At 45.1% G+C, this 17,122-nt stretch overlaps 1 non-coding gene and 1 pseudogene across 1 annotated transcript; one reads left to right on the forward strand and one right to left on the reverse strand.

Annotated features, from left to right (window-relative positions):
• Window positions 1–17,122, forward strand: part of LOC116282590 (putative tetratricopeptide repeat protein 41) — a 52,644-nt pseudogene that overhangs the window by 30,253 nt on the left and 5,269 nt on the right.
• TRNAD-AUC (transfer RNA aspartic acid (anticodon AUC)) lies at window positions 8,320–8,392 on the reverse strand. Its single transcript has one exon. It is a non-coding gene; the product is annotated as a tRNA-Asp (tRNA).

Genomic DNA, 17,122 nt, shown 5'->3' on the forward strand with positions numbered 1-17,122 from the left:
GCAGGACACTTATTGGAAAGCTCTGGCTCAAGCGGAAGGTCAGTTTGACATGGAAGAGCACTTTCAGTAGGTGCAGGAGAGCAGAAAGAGTTCACACCAGGGAGCCAGGCTCAGTCGGTCCTGTCCTGGGCAAAAGTTCGGTACCACATCAAGTATTACATGACCAATGATGATGGTAATGCTGTCCATTGAATAAGCTTTATTAGTTACCAAACATGTTCACATGCATGCTTGTTAATATTAAGTTCTCTGAGATGAGATAGTAATTGTAAGACACCTCGTCACTAGCTCTCATTTCTTGCACTGGACATTTAAAAGTGTATAACCAACTAGTGTATTCTTATGCATTGATAAGGTTTTTAAGGTAATGAAGTTTAAGCACCTTTGAAATTAATATGCTAAACCAGGAAAGGAAATTGAAATTCAAGTCTCTAAGCAAAAATGTGTGAAACGTTAAGTTAGCAGATCTCTGGTCACACTTGAATTCAGGGGCCACATAGACAGTGCTTTTAGGTGTTCATTTGGATTCCAGATAATACCTCCTCAGGGAACTTTACCAGATGCAAGACATCATCATGTTATTCTTATCTTCAAAAGTTTTATTGTCATTAACTAACACCTGTGAAAAACAGTTTCCAAAATTTATTATTAGTTTGCAGTGTCTCTCAATAAATGTTTCACCATAACCATCATTTTATAAGTATTTAGAATTCTCTGAGAAATGCTATACAGCATGCAATCTTTTGCAAGTCCATAATGAAATGAACCTTTCTTGGGCAGATGTCTGGTAGTAGTGCTGTGTCCCGTCAAGAGAGCGTTCTCTTTCATTTTGTATAGAGTCAGTCCATGACGGAAGTGCTTTTCAAAGTCCAGAATGCAGTCGGAGAGCTCCGTCTTGAGATAGGGATGACTCAGGAAGGGCTCCAGTATTTCCAGAGAGCATGGTCAAACCTGATGGAATTTTCACCCAGCGACTTAAAAGACAGCCAGGCCTTAGTGAAGCAAAAAGGTATGGTAGGCATGTGAAGGGGCATGACCTCTGTGTCTCAGAGCCAGACTCCTGTTCCCACCCATGAAGAATGGGAAATGGATATGTGTGTTTTGTTAGCTTGATGTTTTTGGTGGGCTGGCAGATGTGAGAAGGTTGACTGTGAGCACTCCTCCTGTGACAGACCACCCCTTCAGAACGTTGAAGGCTGTTGTGATGTGCCTCCAAAAAGGAGGCTTTGAGCAGTTAGGGGGGCGTTCAGAGCTCGACTCCAAGGCCAGACTTTCTGGGTTCAAAACCTTCCCCTTCCGCTTACTGGCCCTTTGCGTTCAGACACGTGACAGCCTTTTTGCATCACAGTCTTCATGTTTGTAAGAGAGTAGTAAAAATAGTGTCTATATTGCACATTGTTGTGAGACTACAAGCATTCTTGGGGGACCATAAAGCACACAGAATGGGGCCTGGCACGTAGTTAAGGGCTCATGAATGCAGCCTTTATTTTATTCTCTGACATCTGATGCCCGAGTCTGCTCTGGTACCACTAATAGAACAGAGACAAAGAATGTTCAGTAAATGCAGCTACTAAGCATTTTTGACCCACTGATTTACACTCAGACTAAATTAAGGACACTAGCCTTCTGTCATATTTAAATGGCTGTATCAATTAGCTTTCGTTGCATGACAAACCACCCCAAAACTCAACAGATTAAAACCAACAGCCACTTATTATTGCCCATGGGTCTACTGGCTGGCTAGGGGATCTCCCTGGTCCGGGGAGGGCTCAGCAGATTTGGGGCGGGCTCATGCAGGCATCTGTGACCAGCTAGCAGGGCCAGTGGGGCTGGCTAGTCTAAGAGGGCTCCACTCAGATGCCTGGTGGTTGTCTGGCTGGGTGACTGGGGAGGCTGGGCACGTGTTCCTCCTCTTTCAGGAAGATAGCCCAGGCCTGTTCACTTGGTGGCTCACAGAATTCCAAGAGAGAGAGCCGAAGATTACGCCTAGGCTCAGAACTGACATAACACCCCCTTCCGCTGCATTCGATTGGTCAAAACAAGTCACTAGTCTCCATTTGAGGGTGGAGAAAGAGACTCTGACCTCTGGATGGGAGGAGGTGGAGAGTGGCATTGCAAAGGAGAGTTGGGTACAGCGTGGCGTGGAGAATTACAGCTGTTTTTACAGCCCACCACCATGGCTAAGAGATCAAAGGTCATCTTGGGCAAGCTCCTTGTACATTCCATCTATAAATCCACTTCTATTGTCACAGTTATCATTCACTATACACTTACTGTGTACAAGGCCCTTTATACTCGCGATGTCTTTTACTGTCCGAGACACCGCATATGGTGTGTTATTGTTACCCACCCCCTTGACAGATGAGGAAACTGAAGGTCAGAGAGATTAAATAAACTATGTCAGCACCCACAACTAGCACGTCTGGAGCTGGGAGTCCAAGCCAGGTTCACCTGATCCTAACGCCTGTCCACATAACTCCCTGCTGTGCAGAATCTCTTCTAGTGCTGGTACATGTGAAGCCCTAACCCTCCACACAGAGAGTCTAGCTTCCAAGTCATCGTCCTAATGCAGGGCTGGTCATGGACATGCTGGGGCCTTGGTGAGCAGAAGAAGCCAGTGTGGGAACCAGGGACACTTCTGTAGGTTCTGGGACTGGCCCTCTAGCGCCAGCTGGTCAGGCCAAAGTGCAGAGTTCCAAGGAGTTTGGCAGACCTTGGCTTGGTACAGACAAGGGTGGTTCTCCAAATGCAAAACCAGCAGGTGGAGTGGAGTCTGGGTGAACAGAGATGATCGGAGGTAGATAAATGTCATTAGCAACAGCTTTGATGGGAGCACACTACTTCTGGTCTCCTGACAAGGGTCAGGTGGGGATTCAGGGCCCAGGCAGACATATCAAGGGGGCGGGGCGAGGATTCCAGGCTGACCAAGGCTCACACATTCAAAGATTGTTTACTGATCACCTGCTGTGTATCAGGCACTGTGCTGCATCCCGCAGGGTGGACAAGACAGAGTCACAAATGCTGCCCACTAAGGGAGGTGATCCACAACACACAAGGGAGCTGACAAATGCAATAATTACAGGTTGTGCTAAATGCAGGCAGAGACACAGACAAGAGATGGAGGAAGAGCATAAGCCAGGGAGGGACCACTTGCAAAAGGATGGTCAGGGGGCCTTCCAGGAGGGGACATTTAAGCTGAGATTTGACAGATACAGGAGCTACATATGGTGCGAGGAGGGGCCAGTCCTGGCAGAGGGAACAGCACGTGCAGAGCCTGAGGTGGGAAAGGGCTTGGGGTATCCTCGCGATGGAAAGAAGCCTTTGTAAGCAAAGGACAGGAGGCAGCTGGGTTCAGATCCTCCAGGGCCTCGGGAAGCATTTGGATTTTATTTTCAGTGTGAGGGGAAGCCTTTTGTAAGTTGGGCTGGGGATGACCTCACCTGATCTCTGTTTTGAGATCACGTTTGCTGCCGTATAGGGAATGGATTGCGTGGTGGATAAGTGTGGACATAGGGAGATCAGGTACGTGGCTGGCCCTCCCTGATGTCCAGATGCAAGGCATGAGGCCCTGGATGGGAGTCGGGGGGCAGTGCAGTGGGCACTAGGTAATGAATGGGTGCTACTGATGATGGGAAAGATGCTTTTTGATAATTTAATGTAATCCGTTATAACCAAGATGGAATTCCATAGCACAGGTAGTTAAATCTGCTTTGTTTACTACCAGCAATACTCTAATAATGCCTTCTGGGATCATCATTATGGTTTTTTCTCTTCGCGTAACAAAGTATGGCTTAGAAAACACTTGCTACCGTTAGGATATCTAAGTCTCAATAAACTAGTGAAATGTTAGGCCTTTCAGAAGGATACATTCCCAAGATGTGTGTATCCAGGTACAGCCCATAATTTGCTAATTAGGTTTATGGGGCTTATTCACATGTCTCCTGTTGTAAGGCTGTATCATTTTATTATTTCTTGTTGCAAGACTGTACTGGCTGCCGTCTGTAGGGCTTGGCTACCACAGTGACAGTTGGTTTCACTACAGTGGTATTCTCACTCTGTTTCTGACCCCATTCATTTGCAAAGCAGACTTGAATTTGGGTTCAATCTATTGTCTTAGCTCCTTGGCCCTGTAACTGTGGTACACACACAAATTTGTCATATGAAAACCAACTCCCACGCAATGTAGGTCAGTAATTGATTTTCTAAGAAAAAACCCAGCTTTGGGCAGTGATGAAGAAATGACACTAAATGCTCTGCCTAGTGATGTCTTAATTCTTCGGTGGAAAAAAAGCCTTGAGCCTCCTCTTCTTTGCCGAAGTTTATTCCCTGCAGGCAGAGTGCTGAGCAACCTGGCCACGTCAGCATCTGGTGAGTACTTGAAAGAAAGTCACCTTTTACCAAGTGCTGCTGAGATGTCCAGCTTACTGGACAACAACCTTTGCAACCAGGCTACCATGAAATACACGGAAGGTGTTCTGATGTAAACAAATACGTTTTTCTTGAAAACTTTGTTTTTTGTACTCACTGTTACTGTTATGATTACTATACTTAACCCGTACTCATTCATCCATTTCCTGCCTCACTGATAGGGTTAAGAAATGCTGAATTTTAGCCTTTCCATTCTTTGGTCCAGTGGTTCTCAAGCGGGGACGCTCTTCCCCCCATGGGACCTCTGGCAATGTCTGGAGATATGTTTGCCTATGGTACCTAGAGGCTTTGCTATTGGCATGCAGTGGGGAGGGGTCAGGGATGATGCTAAACATTACCTACTGCACAGGACCCTCCACAACAAACTGTCCAGCCCCAAATGTCAGCAGTGCTGAGGTTGGGAATAGTGCCCGAGTTTCTTATAAAGATGTACACGCATCTTATAAATCACTATGAAGGTCTTAAATCTTTGCTAATATAAACTGCTCTGCTGTTTTGTATCTTCCTGTATAGAAAAAGGATGTTTATGAGAATTACTTTCGATAGTACCATGAAGGTAGCCAACATGTATAGTGCCCTGTAAGTAGCACACAAGCATTTTATTTTCAGATTTGCTGCTGGAAATGCTTCTCTTGCAAAAATGAAATTTCAAGAATGCTTAAATATCAGAAGTTTGGCAAGAAAAGCATCCTAGTTGGAGAAATTCTGGAATTTTTAGCAGATTTACTATTTTTTCCACTGAGACATAGTGAAAGGTTAGTTTTTAGGAAATGTTTCAAGTAGGGTGTCTTGTTTCCCCACCCCCCACCCCCCCAAAAAAACCCCACCAGTGGCAGGGAGATCGGGGGTCGCTCATCGGGGCATCTTACTTTTTGGCTGCAGCCTTGTCCAGATACTGGAGGGACTCACCATGCCGGCGAGTTCTGTCCTGATCTATCTGCCAGGACACTGAACATAGTATATTTGACAGGAGCTCTTGGCCCACAAGCTGTGTAGAGGTTTTGGCAGGAGGAAGGTGACAAAGGAGTACGACGCCTTCGTGAATGTCTCTCAGCATCACAGGTCATGTGAGGAAGATGTACATACTTCAGGCCTCTGTGGAGCGTGTCTGCGGTGCTGTCTTCTGCAAGACCTAGGCCCGAGCCTGCAGTGCCTCGGCCGTGCTTTCCTGCCCCTGCTCCTCGCTGGGGAAGTCCTCTCGCTCTCTTGCGATACGTGGGGCTTTTCTCAGCCTCCTGCACAAAGCATCGCTAAAGCTGTTAAAGAAAAAGGTATTTGTGACACTTGTTAAAGAAAGGTAAGACAGACTTTATTCAGGCCCTCGTGCTAGGTGTAGGGACCACGGCAGTGGGGTCTGCAGTGGGGGAGACAGATTGGACTCAGGTCCGAATATAAGGAAAGGCGAGGTGTGGGGGTGAGTGGATGGAAAATTACTAAGAGGAAACATCAGGGGTCTGGGGGGATTCTGGCTAAACAGACCTAACAGGCTTCTTGCTGAAGGCAGGCCAGGGTGATCAGACATCACCTGGGGGGTGGTGGGGGTTGGGCAATCGGAGTAGGTATGGGGGGTGATCAGATACCAAGGGTGGATAAACTGACTTAGCCAGATTCTTGCTGAAATTGGACAATGCAGAGATGAACACGGATGTCCAAAAGTTGAGGCCTAGTTGAAAACTGCTCAGAAGAACCTGAGGAGAGTTTGGTCAAGGAGGGGCTCTGTCAGCGCCTGCGTTTTAAAGACGGTTGTAGGTATTGCCCTCCGGATCGCATCAGTGTTGGGTCTGCCAAGCTCGCCTGCTTCTCTTGATGGGTTGCTATGGGAGAAGGTTCTCTGTGGGTCCACACACAGGGAGTCCACCATCCCCTTCCTTGGGCCTGGCCTGAAGCCTTTCACAGCCAATTCAGCTGCCTGAAGGGCCGGGGACGCTCTAGGTGAGACTGTAAGGTTGTGAGGCTTTGCTCTTGCAGCTCCTCTCCCTTCCCCTCCTGGTCCCCATCCTGCCCTTCACTTTCCGCTTTCCACTGTCCTCGAGAGAACTTTCCTCTCATTGGGAAGGTGACCTCTTCCGGCTTTTGCTCCCAGGAAGAACGTGGATCATTTCTAACACTTAACTGCAGATCAATATCAAGCCTTTCCAAGAATATGTACCTTTAAAAGAGTCACCCAAATAAAGGAGTATCTAAGGGTAAAATTACTGGTGCTATATAGTGCTGAGATGGTGGGCTCTGGGGTCCGATGGCCTGGGTTCAAATTTTGTTACTGCCACTTGGTAACAGTGAGAACCTGGGCACATACTGAACATGTTGGCGTCTCATTCATGTCCTGGCTGGGAGAATGAGTGCGGTAATGGTATCTTCCTCACAGGGTGACTGTGAGGACTGGAGCGCCTGTGTTTACAGTGCTAAGCAGAACGCCTGGCGCACTAGCAGAGCTGATAAATTGAGTTCTTAGTGTGATTATTTTGCTCCACAGAAGGTAATTTTTGAGGCCCTTGACACCATATAAACCCCACTTTGTTCCTCTTAAGACCAGCACTGTGAGCAGAGAACAGGACTTTCTTTAGGGGAGCAGAAAGCTCGACAGTAGAACCATTGCCTTGTAAGAGAGAAATCTAAACACGCAGCCCACTGACTGAGTCATCTCTGGGCCCTGGCTGCCCTCCCACAAATCCAGAGCCGGCAGGGTGTGACTCACGAGACACAATCTTGCAGCCGTTCGTTCCACAACGTGGCCTCTATGTCAGAGGACCTGACTGTACTCGGACGCCTTTTCCTCAGACCTCACTGTCAACAGTCAACCTTCTGAAAGACCGGGGAAGACTTTTTCCTTGTTGAAGGTTGTCCTGAGGTGACCACATCTTCCACACTGGTTGAGCCCAGGAGCTATTTTGCTGCGCAATTCACCTCACCTCTCAAACCTGTGGCAATCCTATGTCCTGGTGGCCAGGGGCCCTCAGACAGCTCTCATGCACTCCAGAAACGATCCGAGGGGTCCTGAGGGCTTTGGAGAGTGGGGATAGGTAGGGATGGATACATGAGGTCAAGTTGCAAAAGTAAAAGTAAACCTCCCTCCCTCCCCTGGAACAGGAAAGAACCAACAAACTGTCTTAAGAGGAACAGTGGTATGTTCTCAGTGAAATAAATGTCATTGCTCTTTCTCAACTTCGTATCCATTCATCAGCAGCTGTCCTGTCATCAGTGTCTCCCCCACAGACGTGTCTCTCTGCTGCCTCACTTCCCACTGACCTCATTTGACGTCATCTCCACTTCAGCTCCTCCTATGAACACCATCCTAACCGTGTCTCTTTGCACTTTGGTCTTACTGGTCCTCTCCTGCTGGAGAATGCGACAGTGCCGATGGCTCCCTTCCTGAAACCATACTCTCCTGGCTTCCCAGATACTCCATTGTGGCTGTCTTCTCTGATTATGCCTTCTCAGTTTCTTTCGTGGGTTTCCTCTTTCTCTCCCTGACTCTTTTCCAAACGGTGGTGTTCTCCTGCATTCAGTTCTTGGACTCCCTGCTTGTCTCAGCCTCAGTACCCCAACCTCGCCGGTTCCTAGGGCTTCAGTCATCATTCTCTGAGGTGATGGCTTCTCGTCTTCATCTCCTTCTCAGGCTTCTCTCATCAGCTGCACACATGTGCCCCACCTGCCTATGGGGCGTCTGTGTGTGGGTATTCAAGATATTCGGGCGGTTCAGAGTCAACGTTCCAAGAATGAGAACATCCACCCCTCTCCCTGACAAAATATGTTTTCTCCTGTCTCTCCCAGTGCAAACACCATCGCATCATCTTTTTTTTTTTCTGTTTTTGCTTTTGTTTGTTTTTGTTTTGGGGGGAGGTAATTAGGTTTATTTATTTATTTAAAAATTATTATTATTATTATTTTTAACGGAAGTACTGGGGATTGAACCCAGGACCTTTTGCACGATAAGCAGGCATTCTACCACTGAACTATACCCTCCCCAACCATGGCATCATCTTAACAATACATGATATTGTTATGATATTTATTATCAGTCACCATTCTAAACCCAATCCATACATTTTTTTGTTGTTGTTGTTTAATCCTTAAGGCAAAATTGTTATACTCATTTTGAACATGAAAAACCTGAGGTTTAGGAGATTAGGATGCTTGCCCAGCTTTTAAGTGGTAGAGCCAGGATTAGCACCGGGGGAGTCTGGTTTCAGAGCTCCAGCCCCAAATCTCGTCATTCAACTGCATGTGTGGAAGTCCAGCGCTCCCAGCACCGGAACCACAACATTCAACGTAATGCCAAGACTTAGCAGGTCTCCTTTTACATCTGTAGCCACTGCATTAGCTCAGACCCTCATCATTCTTCCCTAGACTGACTGATCTCCCCACCTACAGCCTCTCCCACTTCAGTTTATGCTCTGCACTTACACCTGGGTGAACTTTCTAAAATGCAAATTGGATCACATCATTCTCCTAAGGAAAACTCTTCAGTATTAAAGTCAGAACTCTGGGGTTTGCACTCAATGCCCTTCATGAGTGGTCAGACCTCCACTTCACTCTCCAGCCTCCCCTCCTACCTCGGGGAATTCTCCAAGGACAAGGATTAGTCCCATCCATCTTTGCACCTGAGCCCTAGCAGCATTCAGTGAATGTTTGTTGAATAAATGAATGAATGCCATGCTTCTTTGATGCAAAACTTTAACTAAATTTCTCTTTTCTAGATTCCAAAGGAAGCAAGCAATTGACTATTACAAACAAGTGATACAAATAAAGGAAAATGCAGGCACTCTGGCCAATTCCTCCCTCGCCTGGAAGCAGCTGAGCTTCAGTCTAAGCGATAACTTGTATAAATTAGGTAACTGCTTTGATGTATTTCTATTAGAAGCAGATGACTTTTCTCTGTTTCACCTGCATACTTTGCTTATTTTAAAAAAAGTCTTCATTTTTGAAGCAAGTACATTCAACTTTTTTTTGCTGCTTGTTTATTCCATGTACATTCAACTTTTTTTGCTGCTTGTTTATCTTCCCTCATTAAGTAAGCGTCTTAGTCTGTTTGGGCTGCTGTAACAGAATGCCATAGACTGGGTGGCTGAAACAACAGAATTTTATTTCTCACAGTTCTGAGGCTGGGAAGTCCAAGGTCAAGGTGCCAGTGTCTGGGGAGGGCCCATCTCCTGGTTTAAAGACTGGTTTTCTCACTGTGTCTCACATGGTGGAGGAAAGGGGCTGAGAGCTCTCTGGGTTCTCGCTTTTAAGGGCATTAATCCCATTCAAGAGGGCTCCACCTTCATGGCCTTATCACCTCTCAAAGGCCCTACCTCCTGATACTATCATCTTGGGGGTTAGGGTTTCAACAGAAGAGTTTTAGGAGTGATACAAACTTCAGTCCATAACAGGAAGATAATTTTAAGAAGTCTTTTCCATCCCATTTCTCATTCTTCCGTAGGCAGAGCACCACGCCCAACCACACCCCTGTCCCATCAGTGTAGGTTCCCTTCTTCCTTCCAACTCTGTTTTAAGATGCTGTTTGTATAGAAGAGCATTTTCATTCTTTCCTATTCCTGTGACATGAAAGTAACACGTGACCAGAAATAACAAGATGGTTTTTCACATGGGCCTGCTTTTGGTTTTACTTATAGGGCATAGAACTCAGTGTCCCAGATCTGGCCCAGGGGTTTGAAGGCATTTTCTGATTAAAGAGAAACATTTAAAACTTAAAATGAAATGAAACTTACAAGCTGAAATAAAAAATTTGTCTTTAAATCTTATCAGGAGGGATGGGATTGGGCCCACTGGTGTCTCTTGCTACTTGTTGCTTCTGTTGTGACTCTTTTGCTCCCCTTCATGGGGTGAATTCTGATACTTTCTCTGCGTTTCTTCCACCAGAATGTCGATATTATTACCTGTGGCTTCTAGCGACTATTGAGTCTCTTTGTCCTTGGCACTATTCCAGCCAGGTGGAATTTACTCCTGTTTTAAGGGCGGTGCTGCAGGGTCACCCCTGAAGGGCTCAGAGGTCTCCTGAAAGAAGGTTCTGCTTTCCAGGCTGTGCTATTTCCAAGGACCAAGGTGACAAGACCTCACCTTTCACTGCCTCAGTTCTCAGCAGCCCGATAGCTTGTTTTGCAAATAGCGGCCCTACGATGGGTTCTGTCATTTGCCTGGAGCATTGCTGCCAAGCTCGGGAATTGATGAGAATTGAAGATTGCAAATAATGCTTGATCAATGAGCCGGAGACAGGCCTCAGCTGGAAGGTGGGGTGGGGACAGTCAGGGACATGATTCCCACGGACACCACTTCCCAACCTTTGCGTCTCCAGTAACTGGGTTCCCACCCAATGTGTCAAACAGAGAGCTCTCAGCCCTTGGGCAGCTTTGTTTATTTCTTCCAGTAGGCTACCTAGAAATCTCATTTTTTGTAAATACCACAGCTAGAAAAATTTTGGGGAAAAAAACCTGATAAGGGTTCCTGAAGTCTCATTGCCACAGAGCATAATCTACTTCAACCTCAAAGAGTTGTTTTCAACACAGGATGATTTCCGCCCTCAGGACAAAAAGTCTGGAGAAACATTTGATTATCATGGCTGGGGGTGGGGGTGGGGGTGGAGACCTGGGAGTCTGCTAAACACCGAACAATGTCCAGGAAAGCACCCCCTCCCCACAGGAGAAAATTGTCCATCCCAAAATGTCAGTAGTGCCAAGACTGAGAAATCCTGACCCAAACCAACCACTCTTCCCAGCATGTATGCTTGTTGTCCGTTTTACAATGAAACATAATTGCTTTCAGCCTAGTTATTTGCTGAGGAAAAAGGTTTAAAAATACTTGATAACTGCGGGGAAAAGGTATTTTCTATTTTCACTCTAGATTAAGGAGTGTGTGTGTGTGTGTGTGTGTGTGTGTGTGTGTACATGTGTACATTTATTTTCAGTAAGCATTTCCAGGCTAAATGCATGAAAGATTTTGTTTATAAACAGAAAACGCAGATGCAAATCTAGAGAACATTTATGGAAAAGGAAATAGTACTCCTGATCTGGTTGCTTCATATTAATTTTTTGTTACCAGTTCTGGTGAATTGTCTAATACATGATGCAAGTGTAACATATTCATTTTTTTTCTGGTAAGAAGGCATCTGTAATGGCTATGGCAGTGTGTTTGTGACTTCTTAAAGAAGTCTTTGTGGTACAGTTCAATTTTGCAGTCAATTTTCAAAGTGGTTATGATCAAGTATTTTTCTGTAAGAAGCAATTTCTTGCCACCGCTTTATTGCTTTTCTGTCCTGCTGGTGATTGACGCTGGCTCATGTAACAGAAGGCCCGCTCCAGGCTCACAGGAACATTGTGGATGGTTAGTGCAGCTTTCAAGGCAGGATGCTTGTGCTTTTGCCTGTGGTTGTGAGAGCTGATGGCTATCTTCAAAATGCAAACGCTATAGTAACTGCGAGTGCTGGAGACAGCTGTAAGGGGTGTGGCGGGACAGTAACAAGCAGGGCCTAGGTGTCGGTGTGCAACGTGGCTGCCAGAGCCGCGTGGGGCTGGGACGTCAGCGCAGGAGGACAAGCGTGTCAGGGGAAGTAGACTACCTTTATGGAGACCTCGGAGTCAGTATTCCTCAACATGTAAGAAATGTTTTCAGTTTTCCTGCATAGGGATGGAAAAACTTGTCCTCTGTCCTCTTGGGGTCCCTGGCTGAGCCTGAAAATTAAATTGAAAAGACAGCCTTTCACCACCCTCATTCCACCTGACCCTGTGGGCAGAAATCCCAGAGGCTGACTTTGGCAAGAAGTTTGATCTTCTGTGGCTTTTGTCTGAGGCCCAGGATCTCTTAATTGCAGCTTCTGGACCAAGCAAGGTGTCCTTGATGATGGAATTCCCACTTTTGTCACCAAAACTGTTGGGGAGAAAAAAAATCACCCCCCCCCTCGGTTGTCCTGCTGGGGCCCTATAAAGTTAGCCTAAGAAAAGACTGATTAACAAGAGAAAAACCAGAGGTTTATTAGCATGTGCTTCACACTTACTTAGTGAGGAGCAACATCAAGGGGCGGCTTGAACTTGGGGTCTGGATACTAACTCAGCAGGGGAAAGAGAGGGGGAGGACAGGTGTTCGTGGAGAAGCACGTGACTTTTTGGAAGGATAGATAGGCCCTTAGGAGAAAAGATGATATGATAGTTTGTGACAGTGTCTGGGTGTGGTGCTGGCTCCCTCTCCTCCCAGGGAGGGGATTTATAACACTTGAATCCTTTGAGGGAGGCTCTGCTATTAGGCACAGAAGGGGTTTCAGGAACTCAAATGCCTCAACTCATAATAAACCTCGTGTCAGTGTGGCCTGCTTCGGGGTGACGTGTCATGATCCCCTTTACCTGCCTGTGATGGAAAATGTCTCTCTAGATGGAGTGTGCCCGTGTGGACTCCACGCACTGCGAAGGGAGCTACAGCAACATGGAGTTGGGACTGATCGTTAGTCATTTTTAAGGAAGTCTTGGGGCCTCTGTAGTGAAAGCATTACCAAGCACTGGTCATCAAAGCCATCCTCTTAAAAGTCTACACTATGTATTGCTGCACTGAGGAAGAAAAAGGACTATGGGATGTGACGCTTACAACTGCATCTACTCAGTAAGGGTTTAAGTGCTTTATACACTGTAATGCATGACAGAATCATAAGGATGTGTTATCTTAACCTGACTAGTTTGTAGATCTGGGGTGGTCTGGGAGAGTCATTCACCGTGTTCAGACAGACAAGCCTCCTACCTTGGAGCTCCCCCGGAGCATTCAGCATAAAGCTGCCTGTGTGAGTGGCAGCTCAATTGCAAGTCATTGTTTGCATCTGTGTTTGTGACTCTGGATTGGAGGCTCTTGTAGGAAACTGCTTCCTTTGTCTGCAGTTTGTCTCCCTTGGGTGCTCTTCATGGGCTGCTTACCACTTTGAAATGGTCCGCAAGGTCCCTCAAGATGAACTTTATGAATGCCATATGGCCTGTATTTCAATTCAAATGACAATCTGTCTTGATCGTTTCTGAATGTGGTAACAGACAAGCACATAGATGGGAACTAGATTCCCTGTGCTGGAAGAACCGCCCTAGGTTTTGTAGCTGGGGGGTACAAAAACAAAACAAGATAACTTCTGCCTTTGAGCAAATTCTTATTTTGTTAGGAGGCAAAACAAACCTACAATAAAATATACAGCACATGAAAGATTTAAAGGATAGCCTGGTTGGAGGAGATTGAACTGGGTTTTAGTTTTAGCCTGGCTGTAATCAGTTATGTGACCTCTGCCAAGTCACACATGCTCTGGCCCAGGTGTGTCTCTGGGCCCCATCTGTGACATAAGGGTGTAGCACTCTGGGAGGCCCTCTGCAGGGTTACTACTCCATGTCTACTTTTAAGGGAGGCAGTGACCAGTAGCCGGAGATTTCCCAGGGAGAGCCTCTTTGGAGGGATGCTTAAGGAAGATGGAGGGTGTTAGTTGGCAGAGAAGAGGGCATGTCTGGGCAGGGGATCTGCATGGACAAAGGTAGGAATAAACAAAGATGTGAAAGAGACTGACCAGGAGCTGTCAGAAGGGCTATGAGAAAGGGTGGGACAAGAAGTGAAGAAGTAAGAAAACAGGCAGTGGTGGGAGAACCCAGGCGGTGCACTGATTTGAAGGCAGTCCTGCCTGTGGGCAAGTGGAGGTTTAAGACTGAAGGCTGCAGTGATCCTCTGATGGGCTTATTCTATTTAGAAGATTTTTTTTGGAAACTGTTTAGAATTATTTAGAACTCATCAAGGCTGTCAAAATTCTGTCTACAATTTTGGGGTGAAGTGAATTCCCTGTCCATCCTGTGTAAAATTAACCCCCACCCTCATTACCTCTTCACTCAACTCTCTTTTTCTTCATAGCACATAATTTTAGGCACTACCTAAAATTATGTATTTGTGTATTCATTTTTTTAAAAACATGCTTTCTTGTTAAAAGAAGGGACTTGATCTGTCTTCTCCACCATTGTATGCCCAGCTCCTAGTACAGTGGCTGGCACATAGTAGGTGCTCCATAAAACGTTGCTGAGTGAATGAATGTAGGATGGAGGAAATGTCTTTGCTGGTTCAGATTTACCCTTCCACTTTAGAAAAGCAAGTATTGATTATTAAGGGTATTTTAATCTTAATTACAGTCATTTGTTTATAAATTCATTCAACAAATTTTTACTACACCTTAAAGCATTAAAAACAGGTTTTATTTGGGACTATTGCAATAGGGGAAAGGTGTCATCTTCCAAGGGGCATGAAAATAGTGGGCTTCCAGTAATGATCATTCAGATTTTGGTTATACTCACAACATTTTTTTTTTGCAGGAGATTATGGTAAATATGTATTAAAATGATGGATTTGTGAGAGGGAGATAGTCTTAAAGTTTGTTTCTTCTGATCACATTTTCGTGAGGCACTTAATAAAAAATGAGATCTCTTTCGATTCAATATTTCCTGTGCAGCTCTTCTCCTCTCAACTTCAATCCAGCTTCAAAATCAAATCTTAACCTAACAAAACTATAGAGATTTTAGTACTAATCCTGATATAAAAAGAGGGTTTTTGTGATTTATGTTCCATGCTGCCTCTGGAACAGTCCAATTTTTTTTTGTTCTCCTTCCCTGATAAGTGTTTAAATCCGCCTATTGAGAAGTCATTTCAGTGGGAGGAAAAAACAGAAATATGGTTTCTCATATTCCACGATGTCAAGCTGAGTGTTCCATACTGAAGTGTTTATTTTGGATGAAGTATGGTAGGTGAACGTTATGATACTTCCCTCTCCCTGGGATTCTTTTACAGAAGAAATGCCAAGCATCTCAGTCACATTTAGAAGGAAGAAATTAAACAAAGGCTCAAGTGGGTGACTTTCAGTGAGGTGAGTCAGTCTTTTTTTTTAAATGCTTGATTTACCCAGAGTCCTCCTGTCTGTGGCAGGAGGTCCCTTAATCCACAAAGTCAGGTAAGTGATACAAACTTTACATTTTAATTTTAACTTCAACATGTAAATGTAACTCTTTACCTGAACTTTAACATTTAGAGTCAAGGTCTTTTTTTTTTTTTAATGGATTTTCTGATTGGAATTAGATGTCAACTTTTTCAAAATGCATCACCCACTTTCTAGTTTTGATGTCTGTAGGGCAAGAACTTAGACAATCGTGATGCTTCTGGACAAGATCCTTCTGCCTCCCCGTCAGTCTTTTACCGTTTTCTTGTCTACTCATCATTTGAAAGAATTCCAAAGCATTCAGCCTATTTTTCATAGAAAACAACTTTTTCCTTGCACTCTTATATCAGTTTGTATACACTTAATTTAATGACCAAAATTAGACTAAACGAAACCGTTTGACTCTTGGTCAGGCTAGAACCCAACGGTTAGGAACAGAAGCATGCCAGCACAGTGGGGAGATGAGCGTGGTAGCTGCAGGCATTTAGTTTGCCCTGGGCATCAGGTGGAAAGTTCTGCAGAGGAAAGAGAGGGACCTGGTTAACTGAGCAATCCAACTCTGTCTGTTAGCAGAGCTTCCTTTTCACTTGTGTATGTTTAATACTTTTTAATAGGTTATAAATTTGTAAATGCTCTTGGTTGCAGGAATGTCAAATAGCCCTCATAAGCTTAGAAAACTTTTAAGCCTGGAAGGGACTCGAAATGACTGTCGACTGAAAAAAGGAAAAAGCATAACCTAAAAGTTGAGGATTAGGTTTTATTTTGGGGACATTATTGAGGACTATATATCCCCGGATACAGCCTTTCTGATAGCTCTGAGGAACTGTTTCAAAGAAGTAATGGAGGAGCCAGGATATAGGAGTTTTTGCTGAAACAAAACAAACCAAAAAACAAACCATGTAGTTGAATGTCAAAAGATTACTGCTACTCACAAAAACTGACTTCTCAAGTTAGTGAATTTAGGGCTTTTCTATGTATAGGTAGGTAGAAGAGACTGGGCTCATTGAAATTATTCCTTTAATATGTGTCTTGACTATCTAGGGCCAGTATCCCGTTTTTCTCCCTCCTGAATTTCCTTCGGGGCACATCATCCAGGGCGGCTGCAGTGGCCGATGGCTCAATGGGTGGGCAACATTCTTTTTTTTTTTTTTTTTTACTGAAATGGCAGGCAATGTTTGTTTGTTTGTTTTTGTCTACAGTACCCAGCTATTTTCAAGCTGAGGAAATAGCAGATATGCCATATGACTTACCTCAATTCTATCAATTAAATATGGGAATCATTGAGGCTCAGAAAGACCGAGACTAAGTGATAGATTTAGGATCTGGAATCCAGTCCTCTGACCCTAAATCCTGCACTCTCTCTACTGTTTGTGGGCTCCCGGAGTTTGTGGTCTTGTTGGGAAGATAAGCGCATAAAAAAGAACTGAGATCTACTGTGATATGTGCAGTGACAGACGTGGGCAGAGGGTGTGGGGAAGCACCGGAAAGGGGCAACAAGTAAGACATTCCAGAGAAAGTGAGCTGGCTGTGTGTCCTAGCAGGTGTTTGTCTGGTGAAGAACGTGAGGAAGAGCACTTCAAGCAAAAAGACTAGCATGAGCAAAGGCCAGGAAGAGTGAATCAGGGTGGTGGAACCTCTGGAATGGGGAGGCTTGGGAGCTGATGTTGGACAAATCAGCAAGATTTAGGGCATGGAAAATCTTGTCTACCATGTTAAAGGGTTCGGCATTGGAGATGCTGTAGGATTTCTAGCACGGAGGGTCACGGGTAGATC

Source organism: Vicugna pacos, chromosome 12 (genome assembly GCF_048564905.1).
Source record: "Vicugna pacos chromosome 12, VicPac4, whole genome shotgun sequence".
NCBI classification, from domain to species: domain Eukaryota; kingdom Metazoa; phylum Chordata; class Mammalia; order Artiodactyla; family Camelidae; genus Vicugna; species Vicugna pacos.